Source organism: Hyaena hyaena, unplaced genomic scaffold (genome assembly GCF_003009895.1).
Source record: "Hyaena hyaena isolate Hyena2069 unplaced genomic scaffold, ASM300989v1 scaffold_1459, whole genome shotgun sequence".
Taxonomy (NCBI): Eukaryota; Metazoa; Chordata; class Mammalia; order Carnivora; family Hyaenidae; genus Hyaena; species Hyaena hyaena.
Window position 1 is genome coordinate 145,865 of NW_024082090.1, and position 20,447 is coordinate 166,311.

A 20,447-nucleotide genomic window follows, 5' to 3' on the forward strand; every position below is an offset into this window, starting at 1 on the left:
GGAGTCCTAATCTTTTATGAATTTTACTTTCAGGAACTCACTAGATTTGCAGTGAAGATCCAAAAATATACCTTCATAGCATGCCTTTATGGCAAAGGTATGGGAAGAGTAAATATTAATGAATTAAGCCCAGAATATTCTCTTTGACAAAGACCTGTTCTTTCAGGTTCTTTCAGACCCTTATTCCAGTTGGTGAAGGGCATTCCTCACACTCTAGTATGTCTAGTTTTTCTATTATATCAGAGGAATGAGGATGGGAGCTATACATAGTAGAAACACTTCTGAAAGTTATAGCCAAGGCACAGGCCTCCTAAAAGACTTAATTTAATCATAAGGCTATATTGACCACATTCCATCTCATTCCCCTTCCCACAGTGCCAACAGGACTTCAGAATAATAACAGTGGATAATAGATGGACAAATTGCAAGACACAGACCATCACTGAGGAGTTGTGCTTGATACAATTGATAAATTTTTTGTTTGTTTGTTTTCAACAAAATTTTACAAGGCATTCCAAAAAGCAAAAATAAACATAGTCTGAAAAGACAATGTAAGCAGCAGGACCAGACTCATATCTAATGAGTGTTAGAATTATTAAACAGGAATTATAAGATAACTATAATGAAATGGTATGGCTTCTAAAGGAAAAGTAGACACTGTGTGAGAACAGAAGATGATGTAAGCAGAGATGGCAAGTCTAAGAAAGTATCAAAAGGAGATGCTAGAAGTTAAAAACACTGTGAAAGAAATGAAGAATGCTTTTGATGGGCTCATCAGTAAACCAGATGAAGTTAAGGAAAGGATCAGTGAGCTTGAAGATAGGCTCGTAGAAACTTCTTACACTGGAAAAAACTTAAAAATAGAATAGAACATCCAAGAACTCTGGGGCTATTCCAAAACGTAGAATACATGTAACTGAAATAACATAGGAGAAGAAAGAGGCAATGGAACAGAGGAGATATTTAATAATGGCCAAGAACTTTCCAGAATAAATGACAGACACTAACTGCAGATCCAGGAAGCTCATAAAACACCAAACATGATGAATACCAATGACCACCACCACCAAATCACAAGCAAACTCAAAACAAACAAAAAATGTACACCTATGTATACCATATCCAAACTTCTGAAAACCAAAGACCAAGAGAAAGTTTGAAGGATATTGTAGGTGGGAGTGGAGAAAACAACATGCCAACAGATATAAATTACAGTAGACTTCTTGTCAGAAACCATGCAAACAGGAAGAGACTGGAGTGAAATATGTACTGTTGAAAGGAAAAATAACATCACCAATCTAAAATTCTGTTCAAAGAAATGACCCTTCAAAAGTGAGGGAGAAATAGACTTCCTCAGACAGATATAACCTCAAGGAGGTCAGCACCAGTCGACCAGCCCTCCAAGAAATGTTCTAAGAAATTTTTGAATAGAAAGAAATTTGGATCTGGAAGTGTTTGAGAAGGAAGAATGAAGTTAAAATAAAATCTTTCATTTTTCTTATTTCTAGATAATAGTTTATTTAAAATAATAATTGGAACAAGGTATTTAGTTATGATATCATATATAAAAGCGAATTGAATGATTATTATGTTATAATGGCTGAGAGGGAGCATTTTGGAATACTCTGTTTTAAAGTGTCTGCACTATATGTGAGGTGGTGTAATGCTATTAAAGAAAACATATCATTTATATATATATTGGAATCTTAAAGGCTACAATTAAACACATTTAAAATAATAATATGCTGAGAGATACAATGCAATCATATAAAATGCTTTGGTAAATCAGTAAAGGCAGAAAAAGAGAAAAAAAATAAATGCAGAGAATAGGAAATACAAACAGTAGATATTACTCCAACTATATCAATCATTCCTTTGAATGTGAACAGTTTGAATACACCAATTAAAACACATATTTTCAGACTGGTTTTAAAAGGACAATACTGGGGCTCCTGGGTGGCTTAGTCGGTTAAGCGTCCGACTTTCGCTTGGGTCGATCTCGCGGTTTGTGGTGTTCGAGCCCCGCATCGGGCTCTGTGCTGACTGCCAGCTCAGAGTCTGGAGGCTGTTTCAGAGTCTGTGATTCCCTCTCTCTCTGACCCTCCCCTGCTCATGCTGTCTCTTTCTCTCTCTTTCTCTGTCTCTCTCCTAGAAATAAATAAAAACATTTAAAAATTTTTCAAAAAATTAAATAAAAGGACAATACTGGGGTGCCTGTGTAGCTCAGTCAATTAAGCGTTCGACTTCGGATCAGGTAATGATCTCACTGTTTGTGGGTTCGAGCCCCACATCAGGCTCGCTGCTATCAGCCTGTCAGCTCAGAGCCTGGAGCTGCTTCAGATTCTGTGTCTCCTCTTCTTTTCTCCCCCTCTGCTCATTCTGTCTCTCTCTGTCTCTCAAAAATAAGGAAATGTTAAACAAAAATTTAAAAAAAAACAATACTTAATAGAGTGTCTGGGTGGCTCAGTTGATTAAGTGTCCTACTCCTGATTTTGGTTCAGGTCATGATCTCATGGTTCGTGGGTTCAAGCCCGATGTCTGACTCTGCACAGTGCCAGGCTTGCTTGGAATTCTCTCTCTCCCTCTCTCTCTGCCCCTCTCCTGCTCATGTTCTCTCTCCTCTCTCTCTCTCTCTCTGTCTCAAAAATAAATAAACATTAAAAAACAAACAATGCTGGACTATGTTGTCTATAAGAAATCTCACCTTATATACAAATATTCATATAGATTGAAAGAAGAGAGAAAGATATACCATGCTAACAGTAGTCAAAAGAACACAGGACTCACTGTATTGATTTCAGACAAAGCAAAATTATTAGGTATTAGGCAGGGTATTATGTAACAATAAAGAGATTACTTCTCCAAGGACACAGATAATCCTAAATTTGTACCCATCTAACAGAATATTAAAATATGTGAAGAAAAAACTGATAGAACACAAAGAGATATAGATAAATCTATTATTGTAGTTGGATACTTCAATACCTCTTTTCCTATAATTATTAGATCAAGCTGGCAGAAAGTCAGTAAGGATATAGTTTAACTGAACAGAACTATTGGTGAATTTGATCCAATTGACATTTATGAATATTTCATCAAATACATTCTTCTTACATCACAAAATAATTCACCAGAATAGACCACATTCTGGGCCATAAAACTTGCCTGATAACATTAAAAAATATAGAAATCATATAAAATATATTGTCAGACAATAGTGGAATTCAATGAGAAATCAATAATATAGAAATAATTATTAAATTATCAAACATTTGGAAATTAGATAAGCATGTTTCAAAATATCATGTGGGTCAGGTTGCCTGGATGCCTCAACAGGCTAAGTGTTCAACTCTTAATCTCAGGTCAGGTCTTGATCTCAGGGTTCTAAGTTCAAGCCCTGCATTGGGCTCCGTGCTGGGTGTGGAGCCTACTTAAAAAAAAAAAAAAAAAAATTAACATGTGGGTCAAAGAAGATCATTTTATGATCAAGAAGGGAATACATGATTAACTTATATTTTACATATAAGTTAATATATACATATTTTACATATATAGATATATATGCACAGCAGAAGCTCTTAACCTAGTCAAATATAAAGTAAGATCTTAAAAAAAATTCATAGAAGTTAAGAAAGCTGCACGGAAATTTGGGGTCATTCTAGTCAGAGAGCATTGTATATGTGAAAGTACAAATGTGTGCAATAGATAGTTTGAAGACCAGAGAGGAATTAGGCACATTTAGAACACAGTGCTTGAGAGATAGAAAATAATGTTTTTAATGGCAGACATTTGGAAGATGGTGTAGAATTTTGCATTTTACCAATCAGTTTTGATTTTATAATAAGGCCTTTGAAAGTGTTAAACAGGATAGAGATCATATTAATGCTTTTAAGATTATTCTTCTTACAGTGTGTACAGTGGATCCAAAAGAACCAAGGAAAAACCGTTACGGGATTATTGCAGTGGTCCATAATTATCTGAAATAGGGCAGTGCCAGTGGACAGATTTTAAAGTGGTTGAAGAAATAGAATTGGTCAGGCTGGTAATTGATTAGAATCTTGAGTTAATTTAAGGGAGAGTTCTGAGATGACTCTTAGGTTTCTGGCATCACCAATTGGAGATATAAAAATATAGGAAACATTGGAAGGAATTCAGATGTTGGAGATGGAGCCATGGACTAAATTAATTAATTTAATTTTGGTCGAGTTGAAAAGTGATATTTTGGAGTCACTTCAGTGGTAAGAACCAATACAAAGATTGTATATGCAGCTGGAGCTCATATAGGGTCTGAAAAGTTTTTTTAGTTTTGTTGTTGTTGTTGTTATTTGTTTCAAGGTTTATTTAAATTCTAGTTAGTTAACATATAGTGCAATAATCACGTCAGGAGTAGAATTTAGTGATTCATCATTTACATATAACACCCAGTGCTTTACACAGCAAGCATCTTCCTTAATAACTATTACCCTTTGAGCCCATCCCCCACTCTCCTCCCCTCCATCAACCCTCAGTTTTTTCTCTCTACAGTTAAGATTCTCTTATGGTTTGTCTCCCTCTTTTTTTCTCCCCACCCTTTCCCCTTTGTTCATCTGCTTTGTTTCTTAAATTCCATATATGTGTGAAATCACGTGGTATTTGTCTTTCTTTTAGTGTAGTACACTCCAGCTCCATCCACATTGTAGCAAATGTCAAGATTTTATTCTTTTTGATAGCTGAGTAATATTCCATAATATAGATAGATAGATAGATAGATAGATAGATAGATAGATAGATACCACATCTTTATCCATTCATCAGTTGTTGGATATTTGGGCTCTTTCCATAATTTGGCTATCATTGATGATGCTGCTATAAATATTGGGGTATATTATTATTGTATCCTTTGGGTAAATACCTAGTAATGCAATTGCCAGGTCATAGGATAGTTTTATATTTAACTTTTTGAGGAAACTCCATACAATTTCCCAGAGTGGCAGCACCAGTTTGCATCCCACCAATAGTGTAAGAGGGTTTCCCTTTCTTAGCATCTTCACCAACATCTGTTGTTTCCCGTATTGTTATTTTAGATATTCTGACAGGTGTGAGGTGATACCTCATTGTAGTTTTGATTTGTATTTCCCTGATGATTTTCTGCCCATTTCTTTACTGCATTTTATTTTAGGTATTGAGTTTTATAGATTTTGAATACTTACCCTCAAAACCATCAAACTCCTATGGCAAACTCCTATGGTAGCAACCTCTTTGACATTGGCAGCTTCTTATTAGACCATGTCTCTGGAGGCAAGGGAAACAAAAGAAAAAATGAATTATGGAGACTTCATCAAGACAAAAAGCCTATGTACAGTGAAGGAAATAATCAACAAAACTAAAAGGCAACCTATGGAATGGGAGAAGATATTTGCAAATGACGTATCTGAAAGAGACATAGTTTTGTTTGATATTAGCATACTTAAGAGAAACCAGGAGAGTAAATGGATTATGAGAAAAGTGAATTTTGATTTGTATTTCCCTGATGATGACTGATGTTGAACATCTCTTCATGTATTTGTTAGCCACTTGCATATCTTCTTTGGAAAAATGTCTATTCACGCCTTCTGCCTATTTCTTTTTTCAAGGAAAAAAAATCTCACTTAGTAAAGCATAAACTGAGAGGAATGGCAAACAGACTAGAGAATCAGCAGCCAAGGAGGAACAGGATAATATGATGGAGCCTATTAAAGCCAAAAAAAAAGAATGCATTTGGAGGATTGAATTGTCAACAGTGTTGGTTACTACTGAATGGTTGTATAACATAACCAAAAAATATTTTGTGCATATTTAGTATAGCTAATTGGAGACTCTATCTATCTATCTATCATCTATCTATCTATCTATCTATCTATCTATCTATCATCTATCTATCTATCTGTCTTTGTTGGTAACAAAATGATGGAAGGCAAATTGTGGTAGGTTGAACAATGATATTGAGGTATGAAGAAAAATAATAAAGAATATAAACAAAATAGTAAAGAAGAAATTGGAGAGTAAAGAAGCACTGAGAAGAAATATGGGTTAAATGGAATTTTGTTTTCCTTTTTATTTTTTTTTCATTAAATGTGAGAGAAACTTGTAGATATTTGAGCTGATGGAGAGTAATCAACAGATATATGAAAAGTAAAGATTAACTTACAGTACATAGAACTTTAGGTAGCAGGAGAGAGGGGCTTCTAAGTATATATTGTTGGATTGGTTGCAGACAGGCCAAAGAACTTTCCAATATCAATTTGTAAATATCATATAATTACATGGAAACTTATTTACATGGAAAAGTCTGACCTAAGTCATAGGACTATTAGCCATAGGTCCTAATTGTTAAAACAATTCACAAAGGCTGGGAAATATGTTTTTCTTCATTCTCAGTCATTACCTCGGAGAAGCTGGCTTTCTCTTTTAATGACAATATTGAGAAATATTGGTCTTAAAATAAATACACATCTGAGCTATAGATATGTACATCAATTCCATGACTTGTGATAGGGCTCTAATAATACAGAAGACATCTTGTGGAGAGATTTTTATCACTGAGATATTTATTTACTAGACTTTCTGAAGATATATTTGTTTATACAGAAACACTTTATTCAGGTACCATATTTCTTGCTTCTAAATATATTTTCAAGATGATATGATAAAATACATACATTTTTCATTTTCTCATGTAATACAAATATATTCACAATAGATATATTATTAATAAATTAGTGACTATTATTAATTCATCCAATAAATAATTTGAGCATTACTATTTTTCAGGTTTAAATGATACAAAAGTGACCCAAAAGTTAAAAAAATGGATTCCATATAAATGAAAAAGGCAATAACTGAAATCATACTTATTGTCTGATATAATAATAATTTTTAAATTATATGAAAAAAATTTAAACTGTGTAAAGGAGAAGAATAAGCCTGGGTGAGATACTTTAAATAGGTGATTAGCTCTGTCTCACTGAAAAGGTGACATTTAGAGCTTGAAGTAGGTGAGTGAGCAAGTCAGGCTTATGTCTAAGAAAAGAGAATTCTAGGCCTATGACACAGGAAATGCAAAAGCCTCTCTATAAGTGGAAATATAATTGACTTGTTCAAATAGCATAAGGGAGGCCAGTATGATATACCACTAATGATAAGAAAACTGAGGCAAAATTAATGGAAATAGAAATAGAAATGTGACTAGACTAGACTTCTACAGATAAATATAGGAGAAAAATTCAAAGTTTTCTCTGAATATGTAGGACTCGATCTTAATTCTTCTTAGGAAAAGAATAATCTTATCACAACCATGAGGGCCTTTCTGTTAATCTTTTAAGCTAGAGCAGAAGATCTATACAGTACATGAAATGATCCATCTTTATCAGTTTTATTTAGTTGAAGAAGACTGAAAGATATGCTTGTATTTACCTGTTGTAACCTTTATCAGGACAGGATGGAAATTAGTAAACATTAAATTTATTTAAGTATAATGAAAACAGGGGTTCCTGAGTGGCTCTGTCAGTTAACTGTCCAACTCTTGATTTTGGCTCAGGTCACCATCTAGTGATTCATGAGTTCCAGCCCTGTGTTGGACTCTGTGCTGATGGTGTAGAGCCTGCTTGGGATTCTCCCAATCTCTGTCTCCCAATCTCTCTGCCTCTCCACTGCTCATCTCTCTGTCTCTGTCTCTGTCTCTGTCTCTCTCTCTCTCTCTCAAAATAAATAAACAAGCATTAAAAAAATAAAGTTAGTTTAAGTATAATGAAAACATGCTAGCTAACATAAAGCACTTATTATATTCTAGGTAGTGTTTAGGTACTTTGTATGTAAAAACTTCTTTAACCTTCATAAACTTTTGATTAGGTAAGTAGTATTACTATCCACATCTTACAGATAAAGAAAATGGAGGCACAAGAAATTGGCCAAAGTCACTCATCTGTTAACTCATGGAGCCAACATTCAAATCCATAAAGTTTTATTAATTGATATGTGTTTATAATATTTAGGAAATACCATATTGTCTTTTGGAAATTGCTTTACAGGGAAAATATATAAATGTATATATATATATATTTACATGTTACTGTATATGTGTGTATATATACATATTCATACAAGTATACATATACATATGTTACTAAATTATTTTCAGAAATAAAGTTGATTTATAAGATTGAAGTTATTAACTTATTAATAAGATAATTTTTACATATAGCCACACTTTAAGTATTCAAAGCCTTGCTTGGATACTATTCCAAGGATACATAAACTATTCTAATTTGGGAGATGGAAAATGATCCTTAGTGATTATTTAATCTAAACTCTAATTTTATCAATGGGACTAAACCTTCTTTATTGCTTCATCCCAGAACATACTACAGGGCCTGGAACAGAGTAAGCGCTGCAGTAGTGATGGTTGAGTAAAATACCTTTCTCCACAAAAAAGAGAAAACTTCAGATGCCCAGAATCATAGCCATTCCCACAACCTGACATTCTCAAAAGCTTGATTTTTTCCTTTTTTATTTTAAATATGTCATATATACAAATAGAACTTGGCTGCAACAGTGTGTGAAACTGAATTGGATAAGAAAGCAAGAAACCCTGGTTTGATAATAGGACATGACTGCTTCTTGATTGGATTGATGTAAATCATTGCACCTGTGTCTAATGTGTTCTTCAGTACAATTCTTACTTAACTGTTCAAAACTGTTGAGTCAGGTAAAACAATACTGGCACTTTTATAAGTAATTTACCTGTGTTGTTAACTCATTTAATCCTCAATGTAAGAAAATTGAAAACACAAAATATAACAAATTTGTCCAAGACTCAGTGGCTTGTAACTAGAGAAGCATTAACGAGAATCCAGTCTAGCACCCAAAGATTAATCTTTCACAAACGGACTGTTTCTGATTTTTACAGATAAAATGACTTTAAATTTTATATCTCTCAAATTCCCATATTTATATAAATTTAAACCATAATGAAATGAAACATTCACTAATCCTGAAATCTACTCTTTTCATACAAAAGAACTATACAAAATTAAATTTAAATTTAATTGATTAAATATTTTCTGAGGCAAAAAAAGACAGTTCACATAATGTGGATTATAACATGAAGAAAAATCTGGACTTGATTAGAATAGAAACTCTTTACAAACCTTGCCAGTTTTTAAGATTTTCACCCTTTCCTGGAGGAAATGAAAATTTTTATTAAAATCTTGCAGATAACATTAAGTAATTCTCATAGAGTGTCAAGAGTATATTTGGGTATGAAATTATATTATCAAAGGGCTAAAAAAGGCTTAATGAATAACTACAGCAGTTTTTTATTTTAAGAGACATAGGTAGGAGTGTGTTGAAGGAAATATAAAGAGTTTTCACACAGTCAATCTGGGTTTGCATCAGTGATCCAATAAATAATTAATTAAAATATTTGTGTTATAAGGCAAAAATATTAAATGAGGTCTCTTTACTGAGTTGTTAACCTATTAAAATAACTTTAGTATAATCCTCATAATATGTTTAACACAAGAACCCCTTTCTCATGGAAATTCTGAGTTACCAGTGAAATGTGTATCTAATAACTTACAGACATTCAGAGTACTCTTTTTACATGCTCATCTGTCTATGTATGAGCACAAAGAATGATTTTTATTTTGCCCTCAATGAAGCATTTATCATCACATTTTACACCAATAGGTTTTTGGGGAATAGTTTCTTATATCTTCGTAAAGTTCCTGACAATATAATATTTGAAACATAGTGATTCCCATTGATCAGGGCTGAGTTTACCTAGGAGGTTTTTAGAAGCTGTCCTAATATAGGGAGGTACAATAGAATTTGGAAGTATAGATTCTAAGAACTTCACTTACAGTAATAGTGTCATTGTCTTCTATCTAGAACTTCTAAATAAATGATTTCTATAAATATTCTTAGATAGAAAGACTAATAAATGTGAATATTTCTTAAATTTTTATTTGATTAACTTAACTCTATACAATTAATTGACAATAATGTACTTTACATATGGATAAAATGTTAAATTTTATATGGAAGGAGATATATCTGATAATATACACTAACTCAATTAAAAGGTTGAATAATGTGAGGAGCTTACCAGATATTATATATTGCAGTAAATCTATTCAAATTAAATCATAATGGTATTGCATTATGAAGAGAAAATAGATATAAAATATAGAAAAATGTTGACCATTTGATCTGATTATATATGAGGACTTAATATATGATCAAGATTGTATTTCAGTTGAAAAGAAAAAGTGAATTTGTTTAATAAATAGGGTCATAATAATTGGTTATTTACTGGGAAGAAAAAAAATTCAGGTCTACAAAAAACCACAATTAAATTGGATTAAATTCAGATTAAATTAAATTCAGATAAATATTTTCAGTTGTTAAATGTGATTAAATGAGTAAGAATAAAATAAACATCTTAATATCTTAGTTGTGACAATTTTAGCTAATACATAAAACTCTGGAAGATAAATTTGGTGACAATTAAAAATTATTTGGAAAAGTACAATATAAAATAATTCAGAAACATGATAAACTTGAATATGTTCAGATAATACAGAAAATAAAGGGATAACATCTATACTTTACAACAAAAGCTTACAGATTAATTAAGAAAAGACATTAACAGAAAAGTGGGGAAGCATATAAATAAGCATTTCAATAAATAAAATATTAAAATGGCTAGTAAATATGTGAATAACTGCTCAAATTTTCCAGTAATCAGAGAATTGGACATTAAAGAAATGATGAGATCTTATTTTTCACTACTCAGATTGACCGAAAGCATAAATGAATGCATGTAAGAATAAATAAAATTAAAATGCTTTATGCTTTGTGGCATGACCAAATTAATAAACTCATAGATTATTATTAGGAATGCAAAATTTAGAGTCATTTTGGAAAACAGCTTTTTAATATAGATTGATATAAATATACATATTTTGATCCAACAGATACACTCATGAAATCTGCTTCTTAGATGTACAAACACCAAAACATAAGAAAGTATACAAAACAAAGATTATTGCAGAATTATCAATAAAGGTAAAATCTGGAAACATAGTGAATGTCCATTCATTAACAGATATTTAAATAAATCTTGAGTAATCCACTTAGTGAAATATTATATAACCCCTAATGTATTCATAATGCCATGGTGTGAAAATGATCCCATTTTTGTAAAAGAAAAAGTGACAAAAATAAATACAAGTGGATGTACACATTACTATAAGATTATAAGTAGATTTACTTCATATTGAAATATTTACACACACACACAAATACATACATGCATATACATTAAAAATATATGAAAGTTTTTTTCCAGAATGTTATCAAATTTGCTAGTATTGCAGGAAATGTTAACATTCATTTTTAATTTTTTTTAATATTTGAGCTCATTTAACATAAAGATGTAGTATATGAAAAATTAGAAAAAAAAGTTATTTATTTATTTTTTAAAATATTTTATTTATTTCTAGGAGAGAGAGAGAGAGAGAGACAGCGTGAGCAGGGGAGGGTCAGAGAGGGAGGGAGTCACAGACTCTGAAACAGGCTTCAGGCTCCGAGCTGGCAGTCAGCACAGAGCCCGACGCGGGACTCGAACCCACGAACCGCGAGATCATGACCTAAGCGAAAGTCGGACGCTTAACCGACTAAGCCACCCAGGCGCCCCGAAAAAAATGTTATTTAAAAAATAATGTAAATATAATAGGTAAATCTAGTCTCTGTGAGCTGAGGTGACTGTTAGAACTTACTCTTAGTTATCAAGAAAGAGAGCCATGGAAGACCAAAAGAGAAAGACCTGCTTAAAAATGAGTTAATAAACAAGCACAATTAAAGCGGTCACATAATAATTGATTCTAAATGCTGAAAGGTTCAGAGGCACATGGATGGCTTAGTCAGTTAAGCATCCGACTCTTGATTTCGGCTCCAGTCATGAACTCACAGTTTGTGAGATTGAGCCCCATATCTAGCTCTCCACTGACTGCAGGGATTCTTCTTGGGATTCTCTCCCTCTCTCTCTCTCTCTCTGCCCCTCTCCTGCTTGCATGCATGCTCTCTCTCTGTCTCAAAATAAATAAATGTTAAAAAATTAAATGCTGAAGGGTTCATTTTATATTGTTACTTACATAAACTGACTCTAATTTTTAAACTAACTTTTAGTTTCCATAGTTTATGTTAAATGGAAGGAGGAGAATACTTTTTTTTAAAACAGAGCTAAAGTAAATACTAACCTCATTTAAGAAAGCAGGCTGATTTTATAATGTCTCCCTCCACTGTGATCTAATAGTCAGGCTATGAAATACATTCAAACCTGGCAGTCAGCCAGCTGGTAAGTCCTGGCTATAGCGATAGTCAAGGAAAACACAGCTTACCAGCGGATCTCTTTTATTACTTAGAGAAGCATTTTTCTTTCCAGTTCAAACAGAGAATGAAGTTCTCATCACACATTGAGAGTCTATCTAAGACAACATATAAAATAAAACAAACAGGGAAAGTTGACATAAAAAAGTTCAGATAGATGTGGATAAGAATCAAGAATTACTCTGAAGGATTTATGCTCTAAAGTTGAGCTTTTAAAGTTTTATTAGAGAATAGTAAAAAGTCTCCTATATAACAAGTGACTTGTGGTGTTCTAAGATATTTGCAACAATATCTGTACGAAATGAAGCTTATCATTAATCTTGGAAGGTAATAACCAAAGGATAACTTTATTTGAAACATTTAAATATATCATTTATACATTATTTAATTTATTAATAATAATATTATAAATATGCAAAAAATTCCATGTTAGAGGCTAATAAAAATAATGCCTTCTACCAAAAACATATTTAACATCTATTTTATTTGAAGACATATAAAAAATAAATAAATATTTGTATGCTTTTCAACAAGTTAAATATCAAAGAGAAAAATCTCACAGAGTAGAAGAGAATATGGTTTAAGTGGTTAAAAAAAATCCTGGAAAGATACAGGTTTCCAATTATGGGATGAATAAATCATGAGAATAAAGATTATAGCATAGAGAATATAGTCAATGGAATTGTGATAGTGCTGTATGGTAACAGACAGTAGGCACACTTGTGGTGAGCATAGCATAACATATAGAGTTGTTGAATCACTATGTTGTATACCTGACACTAATATAACATTATCTTTCAATTATATATTAGTATAAACATTTAAAAATTTAAAAATGCAAAACTTTTGCTGTAGTTTGACCAGAAAAAAATTAGGGATGGAAAAATGGGGGTAATGCAGCAAAGTATTAATAACAATTTGATTTAGATGGACTAGTAATGCGATTAATACATTTTTCTATATTTTTGATATTTGGTAATTTTCTTAGTTTTGTTTTCTAAAATAGTCATTTAAATTGTTTATGATTTTCTGTTACAGTGTACTGCCTAGCAGCTAGTCACAGAGCAAAAGTCCTACAGTGGTATGCAACTTAAAATATTAAAATATTTATATAAAAGCAAAAAAGAAATACTAAACTATTTACCTACATAAACTCAGATAAGTCAGTTACCACCCCTGAGGGTGTTTCATCTTTCTTTCTTTTTTTTTTTAAAATAGTTTATTGAAGTGTGTTTCATCTTTCTAAAATTGGATGTAATAATAATGTTCTATTTCTAGTTTAAAGGGTTATCATTGGCACAATGAAACTCTGAAAAGAGTTGAACAAATACAAAAGTATGTTTGAGACAGCACAGAATTGTGATCTTGATCCCTGACTTTAGAATTAGAAAGATCTTCATCATTTTCTTTATATGTAAAATTGCAGAAGAATATAAGGGTAATATATGTAGAGCACAAAATCAGAGCCAGTAAATGAGTTGTCCTCATTCTTCCATTCATTTAATGACTTGAAATATTCAGTTTTAAAATAATCTTAAAATGGAGAGATAAATTATGTCCATAAAATTAAAATATACTTAATAATCATACCTTTTATTCTGTTTGACTTGAAGGAATGTTCTTGTTACCAATATTTTATCATTTGTGCCATCTTTATTTTTATGTATCTCACTATTCTTTTCCCATTGCTGTTTTGAATACATTTTTACACAAGCAGTGGGAAATATAGTCCTTTTGCTTTTTTTCCCTCCATTCTAAAAAGGAAGTTCAAAATGTGACATGGTGCCAGGTTAACCTATTGTTCTCAATAACCTCAAAATTTTTGAAGAAAGAAGTTCATATGTTGTTGGCTAAAGAAGGCTGAATTTTATGTTCATTCTGATACACTACTGTGTAGAATTCAACCAAAAATTGAAATAGCCTTTTAATTTGTTTTTTAAACTACTTAAAAGAGGAAAATTGAGGTAGAAGGGATCAAAATTGAAGAGGTGATAGATTTTTAATTTGGCTGATTTTAATATAACAATTTCCTATGCAGGTGAAAAAATATATGAATATGTTTTGCTAATTTTTATTATGATCACATATAATCAATATGTATGTTAATGTCCTTTTAAAAATATTTGCATTTCTTAGTCTCTGAGAATGCTGAAAACAAATAATATGATACTTCTTTCAATAACTGTTAAAAATATATCAGAACTTAAATATGACCTGACACTACCTTGAAAGATTAAAAAAAACTTTCAAGTATTTTGTTGAAAAGGGAATTAACAAATGTCTAATTCAATTTGTTCATAAAAATCACCAAACTTACTGGAATAAAGTGATTTAAGATTACTTAATTTTTTTATTTGTATATGTTTCACAGAAATTTATTTTTTGCTTATTCTTAGCACAACAAAAATTCACAAAAGTTCAAATGCTTTTAATATATTTTTGGTCAAAATACACATATTTTATATATTTTTATCATTTTATATCTTCATTATTACAAATTAAATATCACCTTACAAATTTCAATAGAAGTGTTTACTTGGAAAATACTCTTTGATATTTTAGTTTGACTATAAAGCTAAATAGTGGTCTAAAATATTAGTTAACACTAACTACAATATGTTTAGTTGGAAGTTAATAAATAATGATACTGTCTCACCTAATCTGATCATTTTATTGCCTTGGATCATTATTTGAAAAGATTTATTGACTTTCTAATGAAATAAATATATTCATTGACCTGAATATCATAAAGTTGGAATTTTAATTAGGAATAAAGTTTAGCTAGTTGAGCTTTGTTTTTAAAGAAACTGGTGGTCCCATAAGAAAATAAATATTAAGCACTTACTATAAATAGGTCATCATACTAAATATAAATGAAAACAGTGTTCAAACTACATTCTCTGCCTTATGTTGGCTCAAAAGCCACAAGACCATCAAAACCTATTATATGGGAAAATTCAACAAATATTTAAAATCTAGAATCTTGAACTTTGGAGATTAATGTAGTATATTGTTATAAACATATATGTGACATACATATGAAGAACATTTCATCTTTTGAAGTCAATCTTACTTTAAATATATTGTTATAGTTTTTAGGGGAATATAGATTTTAGAGGAATCTTTAATTCTAGAATTTGAATTTAAAAATCAACAGCAAAATTGACAGTTTATTATTGGTATAAAATTGAGGGTCAGAAGAAAATTTTCAAATTTCAAGTTCTATAATCAAGCAAATAGGTATATATATGTCTATATATATGTACATATATATAGACATATGTACATGTGTGCGTGTGTGTGTGTGTGTGTACCTGATGAAGTATCTGGCCTTCAAATGTTTTTAGATTTTTAAATGTACATAAAGATTGTTTGGAAACAATGAATGCCTAAAATTTCTGTTAATCCATACAACTTCTAGTTTATAACTGAATTGTGGAAAGTTGCATTAGTCTTTGGGGTTTTTTAATACTATTTTAGTATTTTTTCCCAACAATCTTTTTTTCTCGGGTGGGGGGGTTAGAGTAGAAACTTAGCTTTCTTTTCTTTGTTGCAAGGCTTAGAAAGAGAAGTTTGTCAATAAATGTTTCCTAAATTGATCTCTTTTGCTTTAGCACATATAAATGAATAGTTTTAAGTAACTATTTTTCCATTTCTTTGTGTTCTCTTCAACTTCTTTCATTAAGTCTTCTATAGTTTTCAGAGTATAGATCTTTACCACTTTGATTAGGTTTATTCCTAGGTATCACTGTTTTTGGTGCAATTGTAAATGAGATAGATTCCTTGATTTCCTTTTCTGTTGGTTCATTATTGGTATATAGAAATGCAACAGATTTGTTTGTTGATTTTATATCCTGCAACTTTGATGACCATGTATTCTAGCAATTTTTGGGTGAAGTCTTTTGGGTTTGCTATGTAGAGTATCATGTGGTCTGCAAATAGTGGAAGTTGGACTTCTTCCTTGCCAATTTGGATTCTTTTGATTTCTTTTTATTATCTGATTGCTGTGACTAAGATTTCCAGTACTATGTTAAAATATTAATGGTGAGAATGGACATCCCTTAAATAAATATTAAAAGATGAAACATTTAGGAGAGAGTAGATAAGATGGCTGAAAAGCATGGAGACCTCCAGCTTGCCTTGTTCTTGAAATGAAGCTAGATCAGCCATTTTGAACACCTACCTAGGCAATTGATCTGAGGATTAATGCAACAATCTGCAACTTGAGCCAAAGAACTTGGCAGGTACACTGTGTGGAGGGGTGAACTGGGGGAGAGAAAAGCCATGGAAGATAGGGAGCTATTTTCACAGAGAGGACAGAAAGAAAAAGAGAAAAGGGGATAGTGCAGCACATCAGGATCATACAAGAAAAGCACTCCTCCAAAAGTAGCCAGAGAGAAAGAGGGAGGAAGAGTGAAAATACTTGTTCACAAAGGAGTGAATAAGAAATCTGTTCCCCAAAATCATTGATGAGGGGAAAGGAAAGTTTCAATACCATGGGGACTCTATAAATGGTGAAGCGTAGAGTCTGACATTTTGGGGACTTCCAAGCACAGTCCCCAGAAAGACCATTACAAGTCACTCCATCTGCTTAGTGTACAGACTATAGAGTGCTTCAGAGTTTCAGTTCTAGGGGAAACTGGATGTAACTTCATTCAGGTTACATTCTGTTTACTGGCTCACTTATTTGTTCATTTTCTTTGCTTCTGTTATTGTTTAAATTATTTTTTCTTTTCTTTCTCTTTTTTGGATACAAAAAGAGAAAAAAATTATTTTTATTTTTTTACTTTATTTAAATTTTTTTCTATTTCATTTTCTTTTTTATTTTACTCTATAATTTTTTTAATTTTTAAAATTTTCTTCCTTTTTTCCCCTTTTCCATTTTTTCTCTATTCTAGCAAACTTCTTTGAGATTGCAGACAGAAACACACCTACAATCTAGCCTCCTTTATTTGCTTTTTTATTTTCTTTTTAATTTTTTAATTTTAATTTCACTTTATTAATTTTTTCTTCCTCCAAAATTAAAAAATTAAGGAGTTCTCCCCAAAAGAAAGAACAGAAAGAAATAACAGCCAAGGACTTAATCAATACAGATATAAGTAAGATGTTTGAACTAGAATTTAGAACCATGATAAGAAGAGTCATTGCTGGGGTTGAAAAAAACGGAAGACACCAGAGAATCTCTTTCTGTAGAGATAAATAAAATCTATCCAGGCCAAAATTAAAAATGCTATAACTGAGATACAATCTTGAATGGATGCCATGATGGCAAGGATGGACAAAGCAGAGCAGCAAATGAGCAATATAATAGATAAAATTATGGAAAATAATGAAGCAGAAAAAAGAGGGAAACAAAGGCAAAAGATTATGACACAAGACAGAGAACTCAGTGACTTATTAAAAAGGAAAAATATCCAAATCATGGGCATCCTAGAAGATGAAGAGAGAGAAAAGGGAAGAAGGTTTATGTGAGCAAATTATAGTGGGAAACTTTCCTAATCCAGGAAAGGGCACAGACATCAAAACCCAAGAAGCACAGAGACTTCCATTAGATTCAACAAAAACTGACCATCACCAAGGCATACCGTAGTGAAATTGACAAAATACACAGACAAGAAAAGAATTATGAAAGTAGCAAGGGGGAAAAAAAGTCCTTAACTTGTAAGGGAAGACAGATCAGCTTCACAGCAGAAACTAATCTATCTGTAGAAACTTGGCAGGCCAGAAAGGATTGGCAGGATATATTCAACATGCTGAATGGGAAAACTATACAGTCAAAAATTCTTTATCCAACAAGGCTGTCATTCAAAATAGAAGGAGAGATACAGAGTTTCCCAAACAGAAACTAAAGTTCATGACCACTAAACCAGCGCAGCAAGAAATTTTAAGGAGGACGCTTTGAGTAGAGAAAAGACATAACAAAACAAAAAAGACCAAAAGCAACAAAGACTAAAAAAGGACCAGAGAACATTACCAGAAACCCCAACTCTACAGGAAACACAATGGCACAAAATTCATACCTTTCAATAATCATTCTAAATGAAAATAGACTAAATGCTACAATCAAAAGACATAGATTATCATGATGGATAAGAAAAAAGACCCATCTATATGTTGCTTACAAGAGATTTATTTTAGACCATAAGAAACCTGCAGATTGAGAGGAAGGGGATGGAGAACCATCTGTCATTCTAATGGTCATCAAAGGAAAGCTGGAGTAGCCATAATTAAATCAAATGAAATTTAAAAATAAAGGTTAATAAGAGATGAAGAAGGGCACTGTATCATAATTACGGGCCCCATCCACCAAGAAGGTCTAACAATTGTAAATATTTATGTCCCTGATATGAAACACCCAAATATATAAATCAGTTTATCACAAACATAAACTCATTGATAACAATACTGTAATAGTGAGGAATTTCAGCGCCACACTTACAACAATGGACAGATTATATAAGCAGAAAATCAAGAAGGAAACAATGGTTTCGAATGACACACTGAACTGGATGGACTTACAGATACATTCAGAACATATCAGCCTAAAGCAGCTGCATACACATTGTTTTCAAGTGCACATGGAACATTCTCCAGAATAGATCATATACTGGGTCACAAATCAGCTCTCAACAAGTACAAAAATATCAAGACCATACCATACATATTTTTAGACCGCAATGCTATGAAACCCAAAATCAACCTCAAGAAAAAATTTGGAAAAACCATGAAATTTGAAAATTAAGAACATCCTACTAAAAAATGAATGGGTTAAATAAGAAATTAAAGAGGAAGTTTAAAAGTACATATCAGATAAAGGGTTAGGATCCAAAATATATGAAGAACTTGCCAAACTCAACACCTAAAAAACAAATAATCCAGTAAATAAATGGGCAAAAGACATGAATAGACATTTTTCCAAAGAAGACATGCAGATGATTAACAGACATATGAAAAGATCTCAACATCACTCATTGTCAAGGAAATACAAAACATAATCACAATTAGATACCACCTCACACCTGTCAGAATGGCTAAAATGAACAACTCAGGCAACAACAAATGTTGGCAAGAATGCAGAGAAAGAAGAATCCTTTTGCACTGCTGGTGGGAATGCAAATTGGATCAGCCATTCTAGAGAATAATATGGAAGTCCTCAAAAAATTAAAAATAGAACTGCCCTATGACCCAGAATTTGCACTACTAGGTATTTATCCAAAGGATACAAAAATGCTTATTCAAAGGGGCACATGTACCCCAATGTTTGTAGCAGCACTATTGACAATAGCTAAAGTATGGAAAGAGCCCAAATGTACCTTGACTGGTAAATGGATAAAGAAGATGTTTTATATATATATATATATATATGTATGTATATATACATATATATGTATGTATGTGTATATATGTATGTATGTATATATAATGTTTTATAACATTATAAATATATATAATGTTATAAATGTATATAATGGAATATTACTTGGCAATCAAAAAGAATGAAATCTTGCCTTTTGCAACAACGTGGATGTAACTAGAGTGTATTACGTTAAGCAAAATAAGTCAGAGAAAGATAAATATCATGATTTCATTCATATGTGGAATTCAAGAAACAAAACATATGGACATAGGGGAAAGGAAGCAAAATTAAGATAAGATAAAAACAGAGAGGGAGCCAAACCATTAAAGATTCTGAAATACAGAGAAGCACAGACTGATGGCTGTTGGCGGGATATTGCGTAGGGGGATGGGCTAAATGGGTGATGGGCATTAAAGAAGGTAATTGATGGGATGAGCACTAGGTGTTATATGTTAAGTGATCAATCACTAAATTCTATATCTGAAATCATTATTACACAGCATGTTAACTAATTTCATTTAAATTAAAAAAGAGGGGAAACATTTAGCTAAACATTTACTAAATAAGAGGCAGCTTGCTAAACAAACGGAATATTATTTAATTTCCATAATAATTCTTTGAGGTATTATATATCAAGTTAAGATTTTGTGTGGCTTAGGGTGCCTGGGTGACTCAGTTCGTT

At 31.8% G+C, this 20,447-nt stretch overlaps 1 pseudogene; it reads left to right on the forward strand.

Moving 5' to 3' along the window:
• Positions 1-689: 689 nt before the first annotated feature.
• LOC120225634 overlaps positions 690-20,447 on the forward strand; it is a 33,224-nt pseudogene continuing 13,466 nt past the window's right edge.